At 40.6% G+C, this 8,502-nt stretch overlaps 1 pseudogene; it reads right to left on the bottom strand.

Moving 5' to 3' along the window:
* Positions 1 to 1,950: 1,950 nt before the first annotated feature.
* Positions 1,951 to 2,989, bottom strand: LOC140514940 (tropomyosin alpha-3 chain pseudogene; annotated as a pseudogene).
* Positions 2,990 to 8,502: the final 5,513 nt, after the last annotated feature.

The raw sequence follows: 8,502 nt of genomic DNA, 5'->3' as shown, positions 1-8,502 counted from the left end.
TCTATATAGTATTGGAATTAACTGTTCTTTAAATGTTTGAAAGAATTCACTTGTGAATCTATCTGGTCCTGAAGATTTTTTCCTAGGGAGCTCATTGATAGATTGTTCTATTTCTTTTTCTGAGATGGGGTTATTTAAGTATTCAACTTCCTCTTCTGTTAGTTTGGGTAACTAGTATCTTGGAAAATAATTAACCAGACATTTAGATTGTCGAATTTATGGGCATACAGTTGGACAAAGTAATTTCTTATTATTGTTTTAATTTCCTCCTCCCTGGAAGTAAGTTCACTCTTACACTATTGCTATAATTAATTTGATTTTCTCCTTTTTTTAAAACAAATTAAAGAAAATTGTGTCAATTTTTTTTGGTTTTTCATAAAACCAACTCTTTGTTTTACTTATTAGTTCAAAAGTTTTCTTAACTTCAATTATATTTATCTCTCTTTTGGTTTCCCTTTTTTCTAATTTGGTATTTACTTGGGAATTTTCAATTTGTTCTTTTTCAATTTTTTTTCAGCTGCATGACCAATTCATTGATCTCCTCTTTCTCTATTTTATTAATGGAGGCATGATATTTCACATTACTTCCTATTTTTCCATTCTGTTAGTTTTGTTTTGTAATTTCTTGGTTTCTCATAAATTCATTAGCTTCCATGTGCTCCATTCTAATTTTTAAATAAATGTTTTCTTCAGTGAGCTTTTGAGCCTCTTTTTCATTTGGCTATTTCTGCTTTTTAAAGCACTCTTCTCCTCATTGGCTTTTTGGACATCTTTTGAGATTTAAGTTAGTCTATTTTTATTTTATTTTTTGTTTATTTATTTATTAAGTTTTATTATTATTATTTATTATTAAGTTTTCAACATTTTTCAACAAATTTTTTTTTTTCTGAGGGTGGAGGGACTGGTTCTTTATTTCAAAAGACATTTTGTCGATTTTCAGTATCAAAACATTTGCACTATTGGTTCCTCTTTCTCCAGATTGGCTCCCAAACAGACCACACCAAAGGAGAGTACATTTAAGCCAGTAAGCTGCACGATGCAAACCTAACACAGACCTCACAGAAACCTCGCCAAAAAAAAAAAAATTTAAACGATCAGCACACTGTCAGCCCATGGACTGCAGAGAGCACTCATTGCCAGATGAGGGTGGAGGTGGGGTGGGGGTGGTCCTGGTGCTACCCACCTGACAGAAATAAAGCATCAAAAACAATATACATAAAATTAAAAAAAAAAGTTTTGTACACAAGCTATTCAAGATTTTTCCAGCACTGAGTGATACAAAGCACAATGAGATGGCACTTTTAGAGGCAGCAGCTTCAGACCCAAGAATGGGTAATGAGATGAATTTCACTTGGCTAATCAGTGGTCAAAAAAAAAAAAAAAAAACAAACCAAAAAAAACGTTATTTTTCAAAGAAGGTGAAGTGGGGATAGGAGACACCCCAACTTAGGGGGCACATGATCCATTCTGCGAGTGAATGAGGAGAGGGAAGATAATTTGGTCTCAGAGAGGTCTTGTCTGTGTAATTTGCTTGTTTGCTAGTGATGCAAATGTTTAAAAGAGAGAAAAAGGAAAAGAAAGAAAACAACACCCCAAGATACCTTAAAGCTGAAAACCTGAACAGCACTCTTTTTTTGGCAAACCCCTCCTGGAATGACCTTTCTGGTTTGGCTGGTGCTTGGTATAGAACATTAAGGTTTCCCTTGGTGGAGTCTTTTCTTGAGCTATGTTTGGCTCTCAGTAGGGCAGGCTAACACTTCTTTCCCTCTTTCATGAAGAAGGGGTATTGTTTAGGTAGAAAGATTTACATCCAAAAGGAGGAAAAGTAATTAGACTCAGCCGAGGAGCTGGGGAATTATCTGGAATGTCTTACATATGGTTGCTACAACAACAAAAAAGGTAATTACAAAATGTATACACCATACAACATGCTTTTAAAGACACTATTGCATTGTACTCATGTTCCCTTAAATGTTGTTCCCAAAAGTGCTCAGCCCTTAGTCCATCTGGGATCTCTAGGGGAGAGCTGCAGAGACAGTTTGGTGAAATTGACATGGAGAGCTGGAGGTAGGGGTGGGGAGAGGGTAAGCAAGGACCCAGAGAAGAAAGCAGCCTTCAAGTTAAACATCAGCTCTCAGTTTAAAGGTCAGCTTCAGGCAGGCTGGCCTCCAGCGAAGTCAGAGTCAGTGGAAGGAGCAGCGACAGGATGGGGCTGGGGGGAAGGGTTTCTACATCTCATTCAGGTCAAGCAGAGTCTGGTCCAGCATCCTTTGTGTGCAGAGGTGCTCCTCTTTGGTGCATTTCAGTTTATCTTCCAAGTCATCAATTGTCTTTTCCAGTTTGGCTACCGATCTCTCAGCGAACTCAGCACGGGTCTCTGCCTCCTTGAGTTTATCAGTAAGAATCTTTATCTCATCCTCATATTTGTCTTCTTTCTGAGAATACTTTTCTTCAGCAGCATTCAGACACTTCAGGTTCTGGTCCATCAGTCTGATCTGCTCATCCATCTCCCGGCAACTGGACTCAGCCAGCTCGGCCCGCTCCTCCATGCACTCCAAGTCCCCCTCAATGATCACCAACTTATGGGCCACCTCCTCGTACTTCCTATCTGCTTCTTCTGCAATGTGTTTGGCCTCTTTCAGCTGGATTTCTTGCAGCTCCATCTTTTCTTCATCCTTCAAGGGCCGGTTTTCAATGACCTTCATACCTTTCTCACTCTCATCAGCAGCCTTCTCTGCCTCCTCTAGCTTCTGCAGAGCGGTTACCAGGCGCTCCTGAGCACGGTCCAGCTCCTCCTCAACCAGCTGGATCCGACGGTTCAAGGAAGCCACCTCAGCCTCAGCCTGTTCCTGGGCCCGCTTCTCCCCCTCCACCTCCCGCTGGAGACGTTCGGCCCTCTCCTTGGCGTCATCGGCCTGCTGCGCAGAACCTGAATCTTGCTCTTCACCACCTCGATGGTGGTGATACCAGCCATGGTGCCCACCCCGTCCCGGCTCCTGCTCCGGCTGCTGCCTCCTCCGCTCGGTGCTGCTGCCGCTTCTCCCATTTCTACAAAATTTTGAGTTCTAAATTTTCTCCCCATCTCTCCCCTACCCCCACATCAAAATACAGTGAATTCTACTTACTTCATCCATCAATGTGCTCTCTCTACTAACACCCCTCCCTTTCCTTATTTCCATCTTCTCTCTTGTTTGTGGAGAAGATAAATTTCTATACCTCATTAACTGTATTTCATATTTCCAAGCTATATGTAAAACAATTCTCAACATTTGTTCCTACAACTTTGAGTTTCAACTTCTCTTCCTTACTTCCTCTTCATCCATCCCCACTGAAAAGTCAAGCAATTCAATATAAGCTATATATGTGCAGTTTTGCAAATGACTTCCATAACAGTCATGGTATATGAGACAAACTATACCTCCCTCCCTCCTATCCTGCCCCCCCAATTTGCTTTATTTATTCTTTTGACCTTGTCCCTCCCCAAGAGTGTTTACTTCTAATTGCTCCCTCCTCTCACTTGCACTGACCTCCATCACCCCCCACTCTGCTTATTCCCTTCTCTCCTACTTTCCTGTAATGTAAGTTTTCATACCAAATTGAGTGTGCATGTTATTCACCCCTTCAGCTAAATGTGATGAGAGTAAGCTTTGCTTTCTCCCTCTCACCTCCCCGCTTTTCCCGTCCATTGAAAAAGCTTTTTTTGCCTCTTTTATGAGAGATAATTTGACTCATTCCATTTCATATTCCCCTCTCACCCTTTAGTTGTATTTTGTTAGATATGATCCCTTCCTACTCAATTCACCCTGTACTCTTTGTCTGTGTCTCTTTCTCTCTTTCTTTCTCTGTGTCTGTCTCTCTCTTTCTCTAAATGTGCGTGTCTGTGTGTGTGTGTGTGTGTATAAAGCCTCCATGTACCCAGATACTGAGAAAATTTTCAAGAGTTACAAATGTTATCTTTCTATGTAAGAATGTAAACAGTTCAAGTTTTGCAAGTCCCTTGTGATTTTCCTTTCCTGTTTACCTTTTCATGCTTCTCTTGATTTTTGTGTTTGAAAGTCAAATTTTCTTTTCAGCTCTGGTCTTTTCATCAAGAATGGTTTAAAATCCTCTATTTCATGGAATGACGATTTTCCCCCTGAACTCAGTTTTGCTGGGTAGATGGTTCTTGGTTTTAATCCTAGATCCTTTGACTTCTGGAATATCATACTCCATGCTCTTCAATCCCTTAATGTAGAAGATTCTATATCTTATGTTATCCTGGTTGCATTTCCACAGTCCTAAAATTGTTTCTTTCTAAATGCTTGCAATATTTTTTCTTTCACCAGGGAACTCTGGAATTTGGCTACAGTACTCCTAGGAGTTTCTCTTTTTGGATCTCTTTCATGAAGTGATCAGTGGATTCTTTCAATATTTACTTTGCCCTTTGGTTCTAGAATATCAGGGCAGTTTTCCTTGATAATTTCATGAAAGATGATGTCTAAGCTTTTTTTTTTTTTTGATCTTAGCTTTCAGGTAGTCCCATAATTTTTACATTATTGCTCTCGATACATTACAAGTCAATTGTTTTTTTTTTTCCAATGAGTTGTTTCAAATTATCTTCCATTTTTTCATTCTTTGATTTGTTTTATTTTTTGGTAATTTCTTGGTTTTTCAAACAGTCTTTAGCTTCCATCTATACCATTCTAATTTTTAAAGAAATGTTTTCTTCTGTGAGCTTTTCAACCTCCTTTTCCATTTGGCTAATTCTACTTTTTAAAGCATTGTTATCCTTATTGGCTTTTTGGACCTCTTGAGCAATTGAGTTAGCCTATTTTTAAAGATGTTATTTCCTTCATCATTATTTTGGGTCTCCTTTAGCATGCTATTGACTCGCTTTTCATGATTTTCTTGCATCTCTCTCATTTCTCTTCCCAATTTTTCCTCCACCTCTCTCAATTGATTTTCAAAATCCTTTTTGAGCTCTTCCACCCCCTGAGACTATGCATATTTATTTTAGATGTTTAGAATGCAGAGATCTTGACATTCACGTATTCCTCTGGTAGTAAGCATTGTTCTTCCTCATCTACATGAATGGGAGAACCAAGAAAGCAATCTTCTATAATCTTATTTTTATTTCCTTTTTTGGGCATTTTCCCAAACATTTACTTGACTTTTGTCAAGTGTAGGGTACGCTCTGGGGACCTCAGCTCCTCCAAGGTGGCACGATCAAGGGAGAGGAGTTACTCCTCAGTGGCCACCAGCTCTGCCAGGCCATCACTCTTACTTATCCCAGGACCATGCTCATGGCTGAGGTTCAGATCAGGTGCTCAATTCCTCCAGGGCCTTTAAACTGAGAGCTCCAACAATGGACACTGGTTGCTGCCTGATGTGGCCATGCCCACCTCATCTACTACAGGCCCCTGCTGGTGATGCTGCCTCCCCAGCACCTAGAGCTGGGGCTAGGGGAGAACCCTCCTCCCTTCTTGCTCTGGTTGAAAAAGACCTCTCAATGACCTTTGAAATATCTTTGTCACCTGTGGATTGAGGGATCTGAGAACATGTGCTGCTGGTGGGGATTCTGCCCCTGAGGCCTACTCTGTTCTTGCTCTTCCCATAGGTGATGTCCTGCCAGTCCAAGGCTGGCCTGTGCTCCATTCTGTGCCCAGTGTGACAGACCTTTCCTGTCAGCTTTCCAGGTTACCCTTGGCTAGAAATCTCCTGCATTCTCTTGTTCTGTTGCTTGTGCTGCTCCAGAATTCGTTGAGCGTCATTCTTTACAGATATTTTATTGACTGTGGGGAAACAGCTAGAGTATGCACATTTTTCTACTCAGCTCTCTAGGCTCCACCCTTCGAGTTAGTCTATCTTTAAAGGTCTTCTTTTCTGAAGCATTTTTTGGGTCTCCTTTAGCAAGCTTTTGACTCACTTTTCATGATTTTCTTTCATTTCTCTCATTTCTCTTCCCAATTTTTCCTCCACTTCTCTTACTTGATTTTCAAAATTTTTTCTAAGTTCTTTCATGATCTGAGACCATTGTATATTTATTTTTGTGGTTTTGAATGGAGAATCCTTGACTTTTATGTCTTCCTCTGATGGTAAGCATTGTTCTTCCTCATCAGAAATGATGGAAGAAAATATTTGTTCACCAAGAAAGTCACCTTCTATGGTCTTATCCTTTTTTTCTTTTTGGCATTTTCCCAGCCAGTTACTTGACTTTTGAGATTTTTATCAAGAGGGGCTTATACTCTGGGGACCTGTAAGTTCTCTGTTCCTCCACGATGGCTCAATCAAGGGAGAGGAGTTTACGCCTCTCCTGGCCTATGCTCTAGTCTTGGAGGTACCAAAGCTTTTCTGCCCAGGATCTGCAAGTACAATTCCCTTTCCTGAGCCATCATGCCAGTCAGTGCTCTTTCTCACCCCAGAGCCACCACTCAGGGCTGAGATTCAGATCTGTATTTCAATTCCCTCAGAGGCTTTAGGCTGAGTACTCTAAAATTGGACTCTGTTGCTGCCACCTGTTGCCAGGGCTAGGGGAGGGCCCTGCTCATTTCCCACCCAGGTGAAAAACCTTTCTCACTGACTTCTGAAGTTATCTTTAGTGGTTGTGGGTTGAGGGATCTGAGACCTGCAGATGCTTCTGGGGACTCTGGTCCTGTTCCTGCTGGTGCTGTGAGGCTAAGACTGTCCTGGGCTTTGTGATTTGGGCCCCATGTGGTAGACCTTTCCTGTTGGCCTTCCATCCTGCTGAAAATCTCTTTCACTCTGTCATTTTATGGCTTCTGTTGCTCTACAATTTTTTAGAGTTATTTTTACATGTATTTTATTGGCTGTGGGGGAAGAGGTAGAATAGGTGCATCTTTCTACTCGGCCATCTTGGCTCTACTCCCCAGTTTTTGGTAAATCTTACAGTCAAAGCTTTCTGTTTGCTTCCCTATATTTTCTAGCTCTCAATTTTTGTTCCTCATGACTCATTATGTGACCATTTTGGAGAATCAGGTCGTTTGGTGGATTTTTTAAATGACTATTTGTCCCTTTGGTTCTAGGACATCAGTGTAGTTTTCCTTGATTATTTCTTGAAAGATGTTGTCTAGGCTCTTTTTTTTTTCTTTGATCATAGCTTTCTGGTAGACCAATAATTTTTAAATTATCTGCCCTTGATCTATTTTTTAGGTTAGTCTTTTTGATCCAGTGAGGTATTTTACATTTTCTTCTACTTTGTCATTCTTTTGATTTTGTTTGACTGATTCTTGATGTCTCATATTGTCATTACCTTCCATTTGCCCAATTCTAATTTTTAAAGGATTCTTTTCTTCAGTTAGGTTTTCTTCTACCATCTTTTCCATTTGGTCAAATCTACTTTTAAGGAGTTGTTTCCTCCAATGTATTTTTATCCTTTATCCAAGCTGTTGACTCTCTTACATACCTCTCATTGCCTTTTCCATTTTTTTCTTTCATCTTCCTTATTTGACTTTAACGATCCCTCTTGACCTCTTCCAACAAGTTTTGAACTTGAGACCAATTCATATTTTCATTTGACATTTTGAATGCAGGTATATTGACAATGTTGTCCTCTTTTGAGTCCGTGCTTTGATTTTCCCTGTTCCTATTGAAACATTTTATGGTCAATGTTAATTTTTGCTCATCTTGTTTGCCTATTTCCTGGTTTTTAAAACTGAGTTCTCCTGCTGGAGCACAGGGTACAAAATACCAAGCTTTTTGTCCTAATGACCAGGAGCAAGTTCATTGGCTTTGTGTGCTTTGACCTCAGGTGTTGGCATCTGGAGGCTGTAGGGGTCTGGCATTAAACTACAGTGCTAGTGGTGGAGTTTAGCAAGTGCTGAGGCCTGATGGATTTTATTCTGCGTTTAGCTGAAGTTAGTCTAAAGCACATGGAGATTTGGCCACTGGAGGACACCTGTGCACCCTGGACTGCACTAAAACTATACCTAGGACTTTGCTGAAGCCATCGGAAATCTGGCCACTGTTGGACATCTACCCTCCTGGCAGTTACAATGAAGCATATGGAGGTCCACTGCTGGAAGATGTCTGTCTGGTATATCTGGTCTCCATTAGAGGATGTAGTAGTATCCAAGGATGGTGTCTGCTGGTGTCTCTGGCTATACGAAGTGAAATGGGGAGTCAATTGGCCAATTTTTTTGCCCACTCTACCACCCTAAGTTTCAAGATCTCTCACTGATTTGCTAAGGTGGGACTTGTTGCTGGCTTGCTGGGATACTTTTTGTTCTGGAATGTGTTTCCAAAATCCTGAATGAGATTGTCCTTACATGCCACTTCTCCAAAGTTCCCAGGCTAAAAGACAGGTCTACCATCCTCTCTTTACACTGGTTCTGCTGTTCCATGATATTTTTTTCATGGAGCCCTATTTTCTATGCAAGTATTTGTGCATGTATATATATATATATATATATATATGGGGGGGGGGGGGGCATGTGTGTGTGTGTATGTGTGTTTTCCAGAGGTCAATATGGGAAAGTAATAGCAATTGACTTCTTACTCTGAGTT

This window comes from Notamacropus eugenii, chromosome 7 (assembly GCF_028372415.1).
Source record: "Notamacropus eugenii isolate mMacEug1 chromosome 7, mMacEug1.pri_v2, whole genome shotgun sequence".
NCBI classification, from domain to species: Eukaryota; Metazoa; Chordata; class Mammalia; order Diprotodontia; family Macropodidae; genus Notamacropus; species Notamacropus eugenii.
Note: the sequence above shows the minus strand (reverse complement) of the source record. Positions and strands in the feature narration are given on the sequence as shown.